Genomic DNA, 20,432 nt, shown 5'->3' with positions numbered 1-20,432 from the left:
TAATATTATGGAAAACTCTTCAAAAAGCATGGCTAAATGAAAATATCAAGGTGGAGAACATTGCACCACCTACTCACATTTGTGTGTATATATGTGTGTATAGAGGATACTTCAAAATGTTCCTGGAAAGATGCAATTCAACAGTAAGTTTATTTTGGTGCAAAAATATTTTGAAATCTGTATCCAAGGGCTCTTCAGAAAGCTCATAGGAAATCTGTATTATGGAAAAATGCATGGATTCCTTTTTTTTAAATAAAGATTTATTTATTTGTTTGAAAGTCAGAGTTACACAGAGCAAGGAGAGGGAGAGAGAGAGAGAGAGAGAGAGAGAGAGAGGTCTTCCATCTGATGGTTCACTCCCCAGTTGGCCGCAACAGATGGTGCTGTGCTGATCTGAAGTCAGGAGCCAGGAGCTTCTTCCAGGTCTCCCACAGGGGTGCAGGGGCCCAAGGACTTGGGCCATCTTCTGCTGCTTTCCCAGGCCATAGCAGAGAGCTGGATCAGAAGTGGAGCAGCCAGGTCTCGAACCGGTGCCTATATGGGATGCCGGTGCTTCAGGCCAGGGCGTTAACCTGCTGCGTCACAGCGTAGGCCCCAAAATGCATGGATTTCTAAAGTTTTTTGCACTATAATAAACTTATTTTTCATTCCATTTTCCATGAATACTTTGAAATCTCATTGTGTGTATATCCACACATCTGTTCATACATACAGCTTTATATACATCTGTGCATATTTGTGAATTTGTCTCAGGAAGATACTATAAGAAACAGGTGCCTAGCTTCCTTCAGGGAGGTAATAGGTAGCCTAATACAGAACCTAGTAAGTATAGGAGAAAGGAGGCTTTTTTATCACCTCAAATCATTTTCTGTCTTTCGAATTTTATAACATGTGAATGTATATCCTGCTTATACTACTTTTTCAAAGAAAACCAATCAGGTAAGCATGGTGTCCCTTATTTTCCTTATACCTGGGGAAAATTTAACTTTATTGTAGACATTAAAATGGGGGACATGAAATCAAATAATCTTCAACTTCTACTCTAACTAGAGAGTGTACTGTATGTATTTCTTCATGCCATGGAGTTTTCTTCTCTTTGTCTTACAATTCTAACAAAATGTCGTTAACTTGGTTATTTCACATTTTTGCAAGATATGTAAGTCTGAAGATTGATAAACAACCTGCAGGCAGTTTAGAGCCAGTTCCTGATTTTTCCTTATGGAGTGAATGTTGTCAAATGGGGCATAAGGTTGTTTGGAAGCCAGCACTCTCCCTGGTAAGCTGGTTCTTAGTGATCTGACTGAGTCAAGGTGAAGTCCATTACTCACCCCTAACACACCTAACACATTATTTGTCACCTTCTACTTACAGACACACAGAAAAGACACGAACATGTAGGATGTGACCTTTTGTTCTCAGAAAATTCAGGAGTTCCATGAGGGCACCAAGGTAGATACTTGCCGTGATTGAAGAGAGACTTAATTCAGTTATTTTAAAGGCAATGTCCTTGATTTTTCACTTTACTTATTGTCACCTGCTGATATATATTGACATAAGTACAAATGGATTATTTCAAAGACTGTCAGGAAAGATCTTTAATCTATAATCAACAAACAAAAGTTTGTATCTCAAGAAAAGTAATGGAACTTTGTGTCAAGGTGAATTTAGTATATTAAATTTGTAGCAGATTTGAATCAATGCAGATAGTGCTAAATAAAACAAAACAAACAAACAAAAATATACAAGGGAAGATTCAGAAACATTGATCATGGCCAAAATACGCCCCACCACTGTTTAGAGGTTTGCTTCAGTAACATCGGTGGTCATTGACTAGATCAATGAAACTCATTCTTTCAAGAGCATCCAATTATCAGTTTACTGTAGAGTGAGCATCCTAATAAATCAGCATACTTTACATAGAATTAGACAAGGCCAACATGCAAGTTAATAACAAAGCACGAAAAATCTACCATGAACTCCCAGCAGGCCCAGAAAAATAATCTTGTGATAAATTACTTCATTTAAGTTCATTTCATAGATGCAAATATTTCAAAGTCATACCTTTCTGATAGGTGGTTTATGGCTAGCTGTATTAATAGAGTTTGATTAAGCACTTAAGGGAGCAGATCAATATTCTTCTGTCATATTTACACAGTAAAAAACAGAATGTTCAGTGAGCACAAACCAACATAGATCGAGGTGTTATATTATTCAGAAAGTTAACAGTAATATTTTTCATAACTACTTTGGTCATTTTGAAAATGGGCCTTCTTAATACAATTCAACAGCCTAGATGCAATGAACTGAAAAATCAGGAAAGTAAGAGAAACATCAGAATCAAAATAAATTAGTTTGTGGGCTTGAGGAATTTTTTTTTACCAAGAAATATACAATAATTATGGATAAGGAAGATTTTTTTCAACAGGTAAGCAAAATACTAATAATAACTAATGCCCTAGGGTATTTGGGGCCATTAGTGGTAAAAGAAAGAATTTAGACATTGAATCAAATTTGTCCCGGAATATTATGGGCCCCTTCCCAAGGTGCATTAGCAGTCACAGTTCATTACAAGAAATGTTTCATTAAAATTGAAATCGGGTATTTAGGCAGTCAGCCTACTAGATTTGGGCAGCCAGTCCTGAATATTTACATCCCCAGGTGAACTGAGACATGGGGTACTGATGGCTTTAATTCCTGATGATTCATGGCAAACATTTTGAGAAGAGAAAAAAATTTCTAAAAATGGACACTAGGAAGCTCTTGGGGACTAGCTGTCATTCCTCTAGGATAAGAGGCACTGGGGACTGGCACTGTGGCAAAGCAGTAAAGCCCCTGCCTGCAGTGCCAGCATCCCATATGGGTGCTGGTTTGATTCCCGGCTGCTCCATTTCTAATCTAGTTCTCTGCTATGGCCTGGGAGAGCAGTATAAGGTGGCCCAAGTGCTTGGGCCCCTGCACCCACGTGGGAGACTTGGAGGTGCTCCTGGCTCTGGCTTCAGATTGATCCAGCTCCAGCCATTACAGCCATTTGGGAGGTGAACCAGCAGATACAAGATCTCCCTCTCACTTTCTCTCTATCCCTCTATCTCTGTAATTCTGCCTTTCAAATAAGTAAATAAATCTTAAAAAAAAAAAAAAAGGCACTGGAATGATCCCAGGAGCTGAAAGGACTTGGACCGATAGTCTAGTAGGGCTGGTTAATGACTGGAGTCTTAAGAGCTGGAGTATTAGACGGGAGAATTAGAAATGTCAAAATCCTGATTTTTCCCTATAAAAGCAATAAGTTGGGTATTGGAAAGTGGGAGAGAAGAGAAAGCTTTCGAAAAGCAATGCTGTAAAGTGAAAAGATTGTGAACTGTGCAGCCAGGGTAATCTGGGTTTGATCTCACTGACTGTATCTCTGCTGGCTTAGGCCATTTTGTGCTCCTGTGAAGAACCAGCTAATCTACAAAAGCAGAGGTTCCTATTTTTCACAGTCTGGAGCCTGGGAAATCTAGGTAGAAGGGTCCACTTCTAGCAAAGGCCTTTCTGCTGTGTCATAGCATGGCAGAAGGTATCCCATGGGCAAGAGTGAGGACTCAGTAAGTTTAGCTCTCTCTGCTTCTTTTTGTAAAACAACTTATCCTGTCACTAAGGCCACATCTTAATGCCAGGCTTATTGCTAATTACCTCTTAGAGATCACACCTCCAGACACCATCAACATACAGGTTTGAGGATTAAATTTCCAGAGCATAAGCTTTAGAAGAAAAATTCAACTCTTAGCACTTGGCAAGCTTTAATGTTCTCATGTATAAAATGGGAATGCTAGTTCCATTTTTCTGAGATTTTTTTTTAAAGATTTCTTGAAGATTTCTTATTTATTTGAAAGTCAGAGTTACAGAGAGGAGAGGCAAAGAGAGAGAGAGGTCTTCCATCCACTGGTTCACTCCCCAATTGGCCACAATGGTCAGAGCTGCGCTGATCCAAAGCCAGGAGCCAGGTCTCCCACACGGATGCAGGGGCCCAAGGACTTGGGCCATCTTCTGCTGCTTTACCAGGCCATAGCAGAGAGCTGGATTGGAAGTGGAGCAGCCCAGTCTCGAACTGGCGCCTATATGGGATGCCAGCGCTTCGGGCCAGGGTGTTAACCCACTGTGCCACAGCGCTAGCCCTTTTCTGAGGTATTATTACAAGAATTTCATAAAAAGTGTATGGAAAATATATCAACTATGATAGGGCTCCAGAATGAAAATTGTTTTAGGCAGGTCAACATGTTTTTTCATACTATGAGTCAGAGGTATAGGGGGAAATGTAGTGTCATTCAGTACAGTGTGGCTGTAAGTACTGCTGTTAGCCTTAGATGAGATGATGTGGCTGCCTTCCGATGCCATAGCAGTAGTGCTCATTATTTTAAATTTAAATATTCTTAAACAACCAAATATAGTCCAATTCTTTTAAAATGAGATGATTTCAAACATGTAGAGCAATGATTCTCATCCATGGCTGCACTTGAGCTTTAATGAACAGCAGTGTTTTGCCAGCCAGCATTGTGGTGCATGCAGGGTTGTTAAGCCACTGCTTGAGATGCTGGCATCCTATATGGGACTTGCTTGTTCAAGTCATGGCTGCTGTACTTTCAATCCAGCTCCCTGCTAATGTGCCGGAGAAGGCAGCAGAGAGTGGCCCATGTGCTTGGACCCCTGCCACCCACTTAGAGATGTGGATGGAGTTCTGAGCTCCTGGCTTCAGCCAGGCACAGCCCTGGCTATTGCAGCCATTTGGGGAGTGAGCCAGGGGATGAAACATTCTCTCCTTTTCTCTCTGTTTCTCTTTCCCCACCTTTTTTCTGATGCTTTACCTTGCCAATAAATAAATGAATCTTTAAAACATTCTGCCCAATTAAATGAGGATTTATGGGGGTGGAATCCAAGTTTTTGTATTTTTTTAAGTTCCTCAATTGAATATAATATATCAGCAAGATGAACAACCACTGAATTCTATAGTCTCTTTCAGCACTTTTAAGTCATTTTGGATTACTGTGACTTATTCAGATAGGCTGTGCACAATGAACTCCAGGAATTCTGCATTCTATTAGCAAGATGGGCAGTAAGGAGTCACTACACGCCATCTGCCACGTTTGCTAACCACGTTTGCTACAGAGATGTCCAGTGTCCTCTAATATCCAGACCTGACTTTCTAAACTATTCCTAATGCTGCACCCTCCTGCTTTCAGGCAAATAAACACATGACATAATTTTGGGGAAAATTAAAGTTTCCAATTTTTAAAAAGATTTAATTATTTGAAAGGTAGAGTTACAGAGAGGGAGGGGGGTGGCAAGAGAGAGAAGGAAGGAGCTAGAGAAAGAGGTCTCGCAATTGCTGGTTCACTCCCCAAACAGGCACAATGTCTGGGGCTGTGCCAGGCTGAAACCAGGAGCCAGGATCTCCATCCAGGTCTTTCACATGGGTGGTAGGGGCCTAAGCACTTGGGCCATCTTCTGTTGCTTTCCTAGTTATATTAGCAGGGAGCTCAATTGCAAGTGGAGCAGCTGGACTGGAGCTGGCACTCGTATGAGATGTTGTCATTGCAGGCAGAGGGTTAACCTCCTATGCCACAATGCTGGCCCCAACAGTTGTCAGTTTAGTATTTGTATAACTTTATTCCTTAGAAATCATTTTAATACCACCAATGGACATCTTGGCCCAAACCACAGCAGCTACAGCCCATGTGTTTGTAGGTACAGTAGTTGCTGTGTGGTCATAAGCATTAAGAGTTGGAGCCGGCACTGTGGCACAGCAGGTTAAAGCCCCGGCCTGCAGCATTGGCATCCCATATGGGTGCCAGTTTGAGTCCCAGCTGCTCCACTTCCTATTCAGCTCTCTGCTATGGCCTGGGCGAGCAGTATAAGATGGTCCAAGTCCTCGGGCCCTTGTACCAGTGTGGGAAGCCTGGAATAAGCTCCTGGCTCCTGGCTTCGGATCAACTCAGCTCTGGCCATTGCAGTTATTTGGGGAGTGAACCAGTGGATGGAAGACCTCTCTCTCTTTGGCTCTACCTCTCTCTGTAACTCTTTCAAATAAGTAAAAATAAATCTTTAAAAAAGAATGAAGAGTTAAAATTACAGGCATCATACTCTAGTGGTTATTCTGTCAAGCACTAGGGAAGAATGCAAATTATTAAGAAAACCTCAACAATCAATTAAAATTGATCTTGGTTTGCTCCCCATTGATTCTCTGGCTGAAACCTGGACAAGAAGGAGTGCCTCTAAAAGACAATAACTGTAAAGCGGAGGTCCTCCTGCTCATGTTCCTGGGTGTTGTGGTGTATTGAACTCTTTTTGTAAGTGGCAGGTATTTCAAGATGCACATCATTGAATTGTGAAAAAAAAGAAAAATTCTGATCTGAAAAAAAGCACTGGGAGAGGAAATGTATCCTGGGAGCTAGTGTTTAACAGTAGCTCCCTCCATTAGTGATCTGCCACTATTATATTTTTAGTTGAAATTAGGGATGGCGTTACTAGTTGAGAAAGGTATATGTGAAGTGATAGGAGATTATATTTGACTAATTGAATGTACTCACAGAAAAGATCTGAAGATGGTTACTCTGTAAAGAGCCTGTTGCTCCTGTCAGTTTAGCCTCTTACCCTGGTTGCTTCTTCCTTCCGTTTAGCACCTGCATCTCAGCAATCAGTTATCATGTCCTGGCCTCCATGCACTCTGGTGCACTGTTTTGCCTTTCCTTGGGTTAGTCCATGTAGAATATCATCTCATCACTCTCTGTAGCCACCAACCTTAATCTCTCCTCACAAAAGCTACTTAACATCCAGTTACCAGCTCACCTCTCCATTCCAAAGGAGTGTGGTTACAGTGATTATTGCTTCAAATCCAGTACGCCAGTAATTCTCAACATGTGATCTTTGAACCTCATCTGGAAATTGGATAAAAATGCAAATGCTGTGGCCTACTGGATTAGAAACTCTGGGAACAGGGCCAGCAATGTGTGATCTAACAGATGGTTCTGATCCCTGCTAAAACTTGAGAACAACTTCAGTATAACCAACTTTGAGCTGAGATCTTGCTGTCAGTGGCCATCCCTCCCCATTTGAGGGTGAGTGTGGATAGCCCTATAAAATACTATTCTTGGCCTTAGAGGAGATGTTGACAGCTGCCCAGTGTCGAAGCCACATGAGCGTTAGCTACCAGTCGCTCTCGGTAAACCTTTTCCTTATGCTGAAGATCCATGGCAGATTAACACCATGTGTCCCTACCTTGTGGTCTAAGGGACATTCTGAACTTCTTAATGTGAATTTGTTTTGGTCTGTTGGGTATCATTTGTCTGAGGATGGATGACAAAGGGTTGATGAGTGGGTATTAGTTGAGACCAGACATTGCATTGCTTGCAAATCTCCTTGTATAGCAGGCAGAGGTTTGGATTATTAGTGAACAGAAGCTTCCATAAAATTGTCTCTAGAACTTTTGTTGAAGACTGCAACATATGGAGCTAAGAGAGTTTGCCAGAGGGTGGGAGGCTGTCATGAAACAAGGCTTCTAAGTGACTTGGTACTTCTTCAAGTATAAACTGTGTGAGCCAGCAAAGTAGGACTGAGGCTAAGAACAAACCTTTGTTCTCGTTTACAAACAAGGCCTGGCTTTGCTGTGATGCTGACAACAGGAATCCAGTCAGTCACATTTTTAGGCCCTAGCGTACGGCACCTTAGATCTTCAAACATAAAATCAGAGGGTTTGGGCTGGTTCCGCGGCTCACTAGGCTAATCCTCTGCCTGCGGCGCTGGCACTCCGGGTTCTAGTCCCAGTTGGGGCACTGATTCTGTCCCGGTTGCTCCTCTTCCAGTCCAGCTCTCTGCTGTGGCCCGGGAAGGCAGTGGAGGATGGCCCAAGTGCTTGGCCCTGCACCCACATGGGAGACCAAGAGGAAGCACCTGGCTCCTGGCTTCGGATCAGCACGATGCGCTGGCCGCAGCGGCCATTGGAGGGTGAACCAATGGCAAAAAGGAAGACCTTTCTCTCTGTCTCTCTCTCACTATCCACTCTGCCTGTCAAAAAAAAAAAAAAAAAAATCAGAGGGTTTGGGGTCCACAACGTCTCTCAGTGAATATAGCACAATGCCCTCACTTAGAGGGTAGGAAACTAAAGAGCTGAGATCATATTGTTACTGAGGTCATACCAGTAGATGATGGATAAGCTGAGACTAGAACTAGAATTGTTCTTTTAAAAAAAAAGTATTTATTTATTTGAAAGGCAGAGCTACAGAGAGAGACAGAGAAAGATAAAGAGATCTTCCATCTGCTAGTCCACTTCTCAAGTGGTCACAACAGCTGTGGCCTAGAACCTGAAATGCCATCTGGGTCTCTCACGTAGGTGGCAGGGGCCCAGGCACATGCGCCATCTTCCACTGGCTTCCCAGGCACATTAGCAGGAAGTTGGGTCAGAAGTGGAGCAGCCAGGACTGGAATAGGTTTCTATATGAGATTCCAGCATAGCAGGCAGCAGCTTAACCCTCTGTCCCACAACACCAACCTCTGGAATTCTGTGTTCTATCCATTGTCCTTTTTCTATTCCCCACTGTACCTGCCAGGCCACAGACCTGCTCACGCTGAGGGAGGCTCACATACACTGATGTCAGCTATTCTTGACAGGCCGTCTGCAGGTCATGATTGACATTAAGGCCAAAGTCATCTCTTCCATATTTCCTGATTGACTCAACCATTGTTGGAAAAATGAAGATGACAGACAAAACACTGAGTTGATTGGTCCTTAATAGCTTCTCTTCTCAGAAGAGGGAATCCAAAATGTGAATGATGATTTATCCTCTTAAATATTGTCAAGAGCACAAGTCAGCAGAAAAACAGTTACAAAAATTTTGCAGTTTCTGCATAATGGATTCCTATGAAAGTATTAACTTTATATTTTAAAGATTTTTTAATGATATGGTTTAAAAGTGCTTAACCATGATGACAAGTGAAGAAAAGTGCAATATAAAAAATTATAGGTAATACAGTTTCAACCATATTTTTGACTTATATAAATTTCTACTTTATTTTGTATTTAGAGAAATCCTGGAAAGCAGTACATCAAAATATTAACAGTGTTTATCACCATTGTTTAGAGATAAAAAGATTTTATTCTTTTCTTTTTATTTCATGAATGGTCTATATTTCATAGTCTGAACATCTATTACATTTATATTCAGAATAAAAACTTTAGAAGGTAAAAAATATGAGTAATTATTCTTACATTGATGTTTTCTTAAATTCTTTTGCAAGGAAATAAAGCAAATGTATTTTCAATTTAAATGTCTATATATCTACCACAAAAACAGCTTCTTTTAAAAAATGAATTTAAATTACTCTCAAGAATGCCTTCTATATAAGTCCACTGAAGAATTTAGTTACAGTTTAAGCTTTTGAGATAAAATCAAATTCCCAGACTAGAATGGGTGAGTAACTAGGATAAGATGAGAACAGCCAACAGGGCTTCTGGTTAACCCTAAGCATCACATTCTTTTAAAAGGGTACGTAAAATTATGTAAGTTACACGTAGCAATTAGCTAATAGAAGTTTTTAATTTATGAATAACACACACAGTACTTCAGCAGTTAATTTAATCTCAAAATACTTCCGATAGGTTTACTGGTGTGTATGAAAGAGTTTGTACGTTCATAATTTAAATTCCTCCTCTAATTTTCGGCCTACCCACTAAAAACTATAATATAGCCACAGCTAAGTGCCTAGAACCTCCTCTGGTTTGAGATAAGATATAAATAAATGACAAAATACGGTTATTTTTGGACAGCCTCATGTGGTAACTGACAAGGAATGGATTGCAAGAGGAATGATTCTAGAGAAGTGAGGGGTGACCGGCGCCGTGGCTCAACAGGCTAATCCTCCTCCTTGCAGTGTCAGCACACCGGGTTCTAGTCCCGGTTGGGGCGCCGGATTCTATCCCAGTTGTCCCTCTTCCAGGCCAGCTCTCTGCTGTGGCCCGGGAAGGCAGTGGAGGATGGCCCAAGTGCTTGGGCCCTGCACCTGCATGGGAGACCAGGAGAGGCACCTGGCTCCTGGCTTCAGATCAGAGCGATGCGCCGGCCACAGCGGCCATTGGAGGGTGAACCAGCGGCAAAAAGAAAGACCTTTCTCTCTGTCTCTCTCTCTCTCACTATCCACTCTGCCTGTCAAAAAAAAAGAAGAAGAAGAAGTGAGGGGAAATTCAAACTTGAAACCTCTCCAACAGTAGTGTTAGGATGAATGGAGACCACCAGATGGGAGTGGCAGGGGCTGGGGAAAATAAAGAGCTCACTCTGTATCCTGAATTCTGTTCCCATTCAGAAATGTGGCTGGCTGAAGTCCGATGGGTGGCCTAAGACTGGGGGGGGGGGGGGGGGGGGAGAGGTAGGGGAAGGACTGAAAGAAGATCTCTTCAGAGTGAGGCAAGATGAGAGCAGGAAAAGGTAAACATTATTGTGAAGGCATCAAGACTGAAGAGGCAACTCAAGGAAGGAAAAGGTGCATCTTCGGGAGTCTCTGAATAAAATGAAGGAAACCACATTCTTTCATGTGCCGCACTTGCTTGAAATTTACTAAATGCCTACTCCAAAGGAGGCTGGATGTTGAGGTTTCTTTCCAGCAGTGGAAAATGTTGATCTCTCCCTTTCAAATAAACAGAAATTAATCTACAAAAAAAAATGGAAGAATATGGTTACCTACAATAGGAAAAGATAGACAAGGGGGAGAACAGAACTAAGATACAAGTTAGATCTCTCTAAATTATGCAATGGTTTTGATTTAAGAACCATGTAAATATAACATAAAATAATTTTTTAAATTAGCTTTTTTTTTATAGGCAGAGTTACCGGCAGGGTTGGGGAGAGATCTTCCATCTATTAGTTCACTCCCCAAATGGCTATAACAGCCAGGAATGAACCAGGCCAGAGCCAGGAGCTTCTGCCAGGTCTCACATGTGTGTGCAGGGGCCCAAGGAGTTGGGCCATCTTCTGTTGCTTTCCCAGACACATTAGCAGGGAGCTGGATCAGATGTGGAGCAGCCAAGACTCAAACCAGCACCCACATGGGATGCCGGTGTAGCAGCTAGGGGCTTAACCCACTATGCCAAAATGCTGGCTCCTAAAATAAAAATTTTTAAAGGACTCCTTTAAAATTAAAAACATACAAAAGCAAGTAGATTTAGCTATACATTACGATAGTGGAGTAGCCATATTAAGAATTTTAAATTTGTACAATTCTGCTGGTATAAATCAAAAGGACAAAATGAACTACACTGAAAAATTAAACTACATTCAGCTTAAGAACTCCTAGGGCAGGCAGACGTTTGGAGCAGTGGGTTAATATGCCACTTTGGAACACCAGTATCCCATATTGGAGTGCCAGGGTTTCAGTTTCAGCTCAGCTCTGATTCCAGTTTTTTACTAATGCACACCATGTGAGCAGCCAGGTGATGGGTCAAGTACTTAGGTCCCAGTAGTACCAGGAACTTCAAGTATTGCCAGTATGAAATTTCTACTGTCAAGTTCCCTGTCAGCCTTTTATCCAATGGCTTTGGCCATTAAATAGTTGCAACATCAAATATTTTATTAGGGATTGCAAAATGCTGATGTTCCAATTCAATACTTTTTCTTCATTTCTTAGCCAGATTTTTTTTCTATAAATGAGAAATTTATTATCTGGTAGATCCAGATTGAGTAGGCTCCTGGCATCCATCCTGGCCCAGCTCTGGCTGATGGGGGTATTTGGGGAGTGAACCAGTGAGTGGAACATCTCTTTATCTCTGCTTTTCAAATAAATAAACTAAAATTCTTTTTAAAAATTTTAACAATTCCTTTGTAAGAGCTATTATCAAAAATAAATGTATGTATATGCATATATCTCTATACATATGTACCTGTATACATTTGTGTATGATACGCAAATTGAGGGAGAGAGAGAAAGCAAATAAACTATTATGGATTATGTCAATGTTATTAGGAAACCAGATTTTCATTGATAACAAAAGAAACATAGAAATTTTTAAAACATACATTTAAAACTGCAGTTTTATAATTAGATTGAAAATAGTACATGTTCTTAATTTATTTCTCTTTCTTAAAAATATATCTGCCAATTAAAAAAATTTAGGGGGCTGGTATTGTGACTCAATGGGTTAAACTGCCACTTGCAACACCAGCATCCCATATCAGAGTGCCAGTTGGAGTCCCAGCTGCTCTTCTTCCCAACCAGCTTCCTTACTAATGCACCTGGGAAAGCAGAAGGAGGTGACTCAAGTACTTGGGCCTCTGCCATCCACACAGGAAACTAGATGGGCATTGTTGGCTCCTGGCTTTCTCTCTCTCTTTCCCTCTCTGTCTCTCCCACACACAGACACCCTTTGTCACTCTGACTTTCAAGAAAATAAATAAATCTTAAAAAAAAAAAAAAGTTTAGGACCAATGTGAAACCAGTAGCAATGAGAAACCCTAAAGCCAAGGTTGTGATCTTTAAATACCACTTCCAAATTAAAGGGAAACCAGGGCTGATAGCAGAGCTAGAGCAAAAATTACACAGAATGTGCCTGGAATATCTAGCTGATCCTGAAAGCAAGGGTGCTACCAAAGTCTAGTAGAGTTTTGTCAAAAGGACAGCATTCAACTTCAAACGACTCTCCCAGCTGAAAACAGGACAATATCAGTATCTGGAGGTACAGCTATAATACATTAAAAGCTAGAAGTTTGCAATGCTACCCTCTCCCCAACATTGAGTTACCTTGACAGGTGAATAGAGCATCAAATTCATTACTCTGAAAACTAGTAGGCAAGAAACACAGGATGGTAATGCATTCTCTGTACAAACTGACTCAGATTAATTCAGTTATAGATGAGTAAAATTTATCATTTTATAGGAAAAAAATCTGGCTAATAAATGCAGAAAGAATGATCGAATTGGAATGTCACCATTTTGCAATCCCTAATGAAATAACTGAACTTACAACTCTCCAGTGAGAGTTTAGATACAGGGTTGATGGAGGAATTTTGCAATGGAAGTTTCAGACTGATAACACTTGAACTCCCTGGTAAATCTTACCATTCACTAAAAACAGAACAGCCAGCATTACGTGGCTCCTGCTGTGAGCACTTAGAAAGCATGCGGCAAAAAATCAAAATCCCTGTGTAATCAAGGGCCTACATCTCTGTAACAATTTACAGGAAATGCAGTGGATAAGGAGGCAGATGACAGGAGAATACAATCAGCCAAATCTAAAATATACATAGCCCTGTAGGAGAAATGGTCACCTAAGTTCTTCAATAAATAAATAGCATGATGGAGGAGGCAGCTTTTGTACATCAAAAGAGATGCTAGTCATGCAGTACACAGACTTTATTTGGATCCTGATTCTAATAAACCAATTGTAAAAAGGCATTTTTGATACAATTGGACAATCATGTCAATAAGGAGTTTTTAAATTATAATGGATGTGACAGTGGTTTGTGATTTTTTATCTTTTAAAAAGTCCTTTTCAGGGATAGACATTGTGGCATAGTGGGTTAAACTGCTGGTTAGGATGCCCACATTCCATACCATTCTGAGTCCCAGCCATTCCACTTCTAATCCAGCTCCCTGCTAGTGAGCCTGGAAGGCAGTGGATAATGGCCCATGTGCTGTTTTGGCTCCACCACTGATTCCAGCCTCCTGCTAATGCATACACTGGGAGGCAGCAGGTGAAGTCTTAAGTCCTTGGGTCCCTTCCACACACATAGGAGACCTGGATTGAGTTCCTGGTTCCCAACTTCAGCACAGCCCAGCCCCAGCTATTGCTGGCATTGGGAGTGAATTAGCAGTTGAAAATTCTATCTGTCCCTCTGCCTCTCAAATAAAATGAAAGTTTTAAAAAAATCAACCATGGACCCCTTAGTTACCAGTCCCTGTGGGAAAATAGAGAATGAGAGATTGAGGGGTAAATTATGGAGCATGTAACTTTTAATGGAAGAGAAGGAAAACAAAATGGCAGAGAAGACAATTCAGAAAAGAGGTTAGTACAGCTTAGGTCATCACCAGGGGAAGGGGTGTTCACAGAGAGTTGTAACATGAATGACAGGGACCCAAAAATAAATCTGTTATTCTTCCATGTATTCAAAGGAGTGGAGATTCCAATTTTCCTAATTTGTTAGCCAGAAATTTACTTCGAGACTGAATCTTGCACAGAATGCAACAGCTTGGTCGAGAAGCTAATGAATCAAAAAACATACTAGTAAACTAATATCCATCTTGATCTCAACTGTGACTGCTGCCATTAAACCATGATCTTCAGAGGAGGGAGACCATAGAGTCAATTGGTTCCACACAATACAATTCCTATTTCATGCTTTCTAATTAACTAGGTTATTTCTCAAGTTTTCATGTAACTATCACTATTGCTCCTGCATAGGGCAGTGTGTTTCCATGTGAATTGTTCCTTAAATTTCACCATATGCTCCATTGGAAATATTTATAGACTTGCTACTTTTCTTTTCAATCATACTCTGATCTTCACTTCATCTCATGCATAAAAAATGTGGAAACTACGTGTTCATTGCATACACATTTTTTTCATGTGAGTTAAACTTCTTAATTCTGTGTGAAAATGAGAGGTAATAGCCATCAGTACAAGTTACCATCTGATATGTATTTTTATCATCGACCATTTGTTGATTTCTTCTTTGGTTTGTTTTCTACAACCCTCTGTGACATGTTAAGAAATACCAATGATCAATGTCAAGATCAATTTCCGGTGGGAATGCTGTCCACTCTGAATGAAAGCAGAGCGCCTTGGTTGTTTCTTGTGCATCATTACCAGAAAACTGTGTTTCTGTAGAAGAATAACTGGGAAGAAGAGAATCAGATTAAATAATTAGTGTCAATTAGCTCTAGCAGAATCATTCCATAAACAATTGGTCTCCAGTGCCCTGCTTAATTATGTGAGACTTCTATGTTCCTTACCAAGCCTGTCTTGATTCATGTTGACTCTTGAGTTTCCCGGAGGTATAATTAATTATTGTCTTGTAAATAAACCATTGGTAATTAATGGCAGCAGAAAACAATATAGTACCTTTTTGTTAAAAAAAGAAAAAAAAATTGTGTTCAGGGAGAGGACGTTGGATATGTGAGCGACCCCTGCAGTATTTTTCAGGAGAGACACAACTTGTTAGAACAGAAGCCTCGGAGTTGTGACTGAAAGCCGACAAGTGAAACACATCTTCCCAAGTTGACATAGGTTATACATATGCTTATGAAAATGTTTGCTTTTGGGGCTGGTGTGGTTGTGGCAGGCTATAGCACAGGATCCCATCTCAGAGTGCTGGTTCCAGTCCTGGCTGCTCTGCTTCTGATCTAGCTCCCTGCTGATGCACCTGAGAAGGCAGCAGATGAACCAGTTCTTGGAGCCTTGATAGAATGTGAGAGACTCAGATGGAATTTCTAGTCCCTGGCTTGGCCTGGCCCAGCCCAAATAGCTGTGACCAAATACTTTAGTCATACTTTAAGGATGAAAGATTTTTTCTTCTCTATCTCTGTCTCTCTCTGTCACTCTGCCTTTCAAATAAATAAAATAAATCTTAAGAAAAGAAAAGAAGTTCCGGGCAAGATGGCGGAATAGGCAGAAGCACACTTAGTCCGGGGGGAGAGAAAGTTTAATATAAGTGGAGATACTGCAGGGTCAAGGAAGAGTAGGGGAAGAAACAGCAGCGGAAACTCTTCCGGAACTAGTGATTCACAGTGGACCTGCGTGGAGAGCGTGGGAGCCCAAGTTCGGGACACCAGCAGCAGACTCAACGCACCAGCGCTGGAACGCGAGGTGAGCCGAACCTCCATAGCCCGAGATACCAGCGAGCAAGCGGAAAGAGGAGGCTAGAGGGAACGAGGCTTGAAACTCCGTGGGGAAAAGTTCACCAGGCTAACTAGAAGAGAGAGAAAAATAAAAAATAAAAAAAGTGACTGATACGGACACAAGTTTCTCTCTCTCCGCTCACCTCTCAAAGGCGAGCAAGACAGAGCAGGCGCCATTTTGGACATACGTCATAAGCTGGGCGACCTCAGGTCTGCACCGGCCCTGAGCCGAGCAGAAAAACCTGACTCTGGGGGGAGGGGTGAAATAACAGGAGATTAGCATCTAACTTGGCAACCCAGTGGGAGATTGCAGGAGAATTGGAGCCCACACTGAGGGCAGCAGAGATTCCCTGTGTGGTCCTTGGGAAAGAGCTTCCGATCTCTGGCTCCTGTGGGTATATCATTTGCCTGCTAACTACCTCCAATTACATTCAGCTGTGCGGAATTACTTCCCTTTTGAATCAAAAAAGAGAGAGATTTACCACACCTAACCTGGGAGTGTCATCTTTGACACACCCTCAGCCCTGAGGAACCAAACACAGCTCTCAGTCCACACTCATCTCAAGCCTCTAAGGCACCACTGAAAGCAGACAGTCCACTTAATATAGAGCCATAGTGTAACAAGAAAAAACACCACAGTGAAGAAACCAAATATCTCCAACATGCCAAACAACAAACACAAAAACCAAGCTAACAAGAATAAGGAAGACACTATGACACCCCCAAATGAAAAAGACACCCCAATTCAAGATTATGAAGATGAGGAGATTGAAGAAATGCAAGAAGCAGATCTCAAAAAATTGCTAAGAACATTAAGAAGTTCTCAAAAACAAATTCTTGAACTACAGAAATCCTTCATGGACAAGATAGAAAATCTCTCTCATGAAAATGAAATATTAAGGAGGAATCAAAATGAAATGAAACAACTAGTGGAACAAGAAATGGTGATAGTGATGAGAAATCATAATGAAATGAAGAATTCAATAGATCAAATGACAAACACATTAGAGAGTCTTAAAAACAGAATGGACGAAGCAGAAGAGAGAATATCAGACTTAGAAGACAGAGAACAGGAAAGGAAACAATCAAATCAAAGAAAAGAAGAAGAAATCAGAAATCTAAAAAATACTGTCAGGAATCTACAGGATACTCTTAAAAACCCAACATTCGGGTTCTAGGAGTACCTGAAGGCATGGAGAGAGAGAAAGGATTAGAAGGCCTTTTTAGTGAGATACTGGCAGAAAATTTCCCAGGTTTGGAGAAAGACAGAGACATCCTAATACAGGAAGCTCATAGAACCCCTAATAAACATGACCAAAAGAGATCCTCACCACGACACGTCGTAATCAAACTCACCACAGTGAAACACAAAGAAAAGATCCTAAAATGTGCAAGAGAGAAACGCCAGATTACTCTCAGAGGATCTCCAATTAGACTCACAGCTGACTTCTCTTCAGAAACCCTGCAAGCTAGGAGAGAATGGCGAGACATAGCCCAGGTGCTAAGAGAGAAAAACTGCCAGCCCAGAATATTATATCCTGCAAAGCTCTCATTTATGAATGAAGGTGAAATAAAGACCTTTCAAAGCAAACAGAAACTGAAAGAATTTGTCGCCACTCGTCCAGCCCTGCAAAAGATGCTTAAAGATGTGTTACATACAGAAACACAGAAACACGGTCACCAATATGAAAGAAGGTAAAGGTAGGAAACCTCACACCAAAAGATCACAGGAATCTCAAACCATATATTAGAAAGTATCTTTGGCTAATGGCAGGGCAAAGTTACTCCTTCTCAATAGTCACATTGAATGTTAATGGCTTGAACTGTCCAGTTAAAAGACACCGATTGAATGGGGAAAAGTTGGAAGCATTTCCACTGAAATCTGGTACCAGACAGGGATGCCCTCTCTCACCACTGCTATTCGATATAGTTCTGGAAGTTTTGGCCAGAGCTATTAGGCAAGAAAAAGAAATTAAAGGGATACAAATCGGGAAGGACGAACTCAAACTATCCCTCTTTGCAGATGATATGATTCTTTATTTAGGGGACCCAAAGAACTCTACTAAGAGACTGCTGGAACTCATCGAAGAGTTTGGCAAAGTAGCAGGATATAAAATCAATGCACAAAAGTCAGCAGCCTTTGTATACACAGGCAATGCCACGGCTGAGGAAGAACTTCTAAAATCAATCCCATTCACAATAGCTACAAAAACAATCAAATACCTTGGAATAAACTTAACCAAAGACGTTAAAGATCTCTACGATGAAAACTACAAAACCTTACAGAAAGAAATAGAAGAGGATACCAAAAAATGGAGAAATCTTCCATGCTCATGGATTGGAAGAATCAATATCATCAAAATGTCTATTCTCCCAAAAGCAATTTATACATTCAATGCAATACCCATCAAGATCCCAAAGACCTTCTTCTCAGATCTGGAAAAAATGATGCTGAAATTCATATGGAGACACAGAAGACCTCGAATAGCCAAAGCAATCCTGTACAACAAAAACAAAGCCGGAGGCATCACAATACCTGATTTTAGGACATACTACAGGGCAGTTGTTATCAAAACAGCATGGTACTGGTACAGAAACAGATGGATAGACCAATGGAACAGAATAGAAACACCAGAAATCAATCCAAACATCTACAGCCAACTTATATTTGACCAAAGATCCAAATCTAATCCCTGGAATAAGGACAGTCTATTCAATAAATGGTGCTGGGAAAATTGGATTTCCACGTGCAGAAGCTTGAAGCAAGACCCATACCTATCACCTTACACAAAAATTCACTCAACATGGATTAAAGACTTAAATCTACGACCCGAAACCATCAAATTATTAGAGAGCATTGGAGAAACCCTGCAAGATATAGGCACAGGCAAAGACTTCCTGGAAAATACTCCAACAGCACAGACAGTCAAAACCAAAATTAACATTTGGGATTGCATCAGATTGAGAAGTTTCTGTACTTCAAAAGAAACAGTCAGGAAAGTGAAGAGGCAACCAACAGAATGGGAAAAAATATTCGCAAACTATACTACAGATAAAGGATTGATAACCAGAATCTACAAAGAAATCAAGAAAATCCACAACAACAAAACAAACAACCCACTTAAGAGATGGGCCAAGGACCTCAACAGACATTTTTCGAAAGAGGAAATCCAAATGGCCAACAGACACATGAAAAAATGTTCAAAATCACTAGCAATCAGAGAAATGCAAATCAAAACCACAATGAGGTTCCATCTCACCCCGGTGAGAATGGCTCACATTCAGAAATCGACCAACAACAAATGCTGGAGAGGATGTGGGGAAAAAGGGACACTAACCCACTGTTGGTGGGAATGCAAACTGGTTAAGCCACTATGGAAGTCTGTCTGGAGATTCCTCAGAAACCTGAACATAACCCTACCATACAACCCAGCCATCCCACTCCTTGGAATTTACCCAAAGGAATTTAATTTGGCAAATAAAAAAGCCATCTGCACATTAATGTTTATTGCAGCTCAATTCACAATAGCTAAGACCTGGAACCAACCCAAATGCCCATCAACAGTAGACTGGATAAAGAAATTATGGGACATGTACTCCATAGAATACTATACAGCAGTAAGAAACAACGAAACCCAGTCATTTGCAACAAGATGGAGCAATCTGGAAAACATCATGCTGAGTGAATTAAGCCAGTCCCAAAGAGAAAAATATCATTTGTATTCCCTGATCGGTGACAACTGAGCGCCAAAGGGGAAACCTGTTAAGTGAAATGGACACTATAAGCAACAATGAACTGATCAGCTCCTGTCCTGACTTTAGATGTACAATGTAATACTTTATCCTTTTTAGTATTTGTTGTTGTTGTGGTTCTAGTACTATTGGTTGAACTCAGTAATTAACACACAATTATTCTTAGGTGTTTACATTTTAACTGAAAAGTGATCCCTGTTAAATCTAAGAGTGGAAAAAGAGAGGGAGGAGACGAACAATTTGGAACATGCTCAATCGGACTGGCCGCAAATGGTGGAGTTAGAAATGTGCCAGGGGATTCCAACACAATCCCATCAAGATGGCATGTACCAATGCCATCGCACTAGTCCAAGTGATCAATTTCAGCTCACAATTGATAGTTCTGATAGGTCTAAGAGTCAAAGAGATCACACAAACAAGACAAGTATCTGCTAATACTAACTGATAGAATCAAAAAGGGAGAGAAAGATCCAACATGGGAAGTGGGATACACAGCAGACTCATAGGATGGCAGATGTCCTAAACAACACTCCGGCCTCAGAATCAGCCCTCAAGGCATTCAGATCTGGCTGAAGAGCCCATGAGAGTATAGCAGGCATGGAAAGCCAAGATATCATGGAAAAAAAAAAAAAAGACCTAAATGAATGATCTCTGTGAGTGAGATCCCAGTGGAAAGAACGGGGCCATCAAAGAAGGAGGTACCCTTCTCCGAAGGGAGGAGAGAACTTCCACTTTGACTATGACCCTATCGGAATAAGATCGAAGTCAGCGAACTCTAAAGGCTTCCATAGCCCTGGCAACTCATGACTAGAGCCTAGGGAGATTACTGA

Source organism: Lepus europaeus, chromosome 20 (assembly GCF_033115175.1).
Source record: "Lepus europaeus isolate LE1 chromosome 20, mLepTim1.pri, whole genome shotgun sequence".
In the NCBI taxonomy this organism is placed as follows: domain Eukaryota; kingdom Metazoa; phylum Chordata; class Mammalia; order Lagomorpha; family Leporidae; genus Lepus; species Lepus europaeus.
This window is presented reverse-complemented; position numbering follows the sequence as displayed.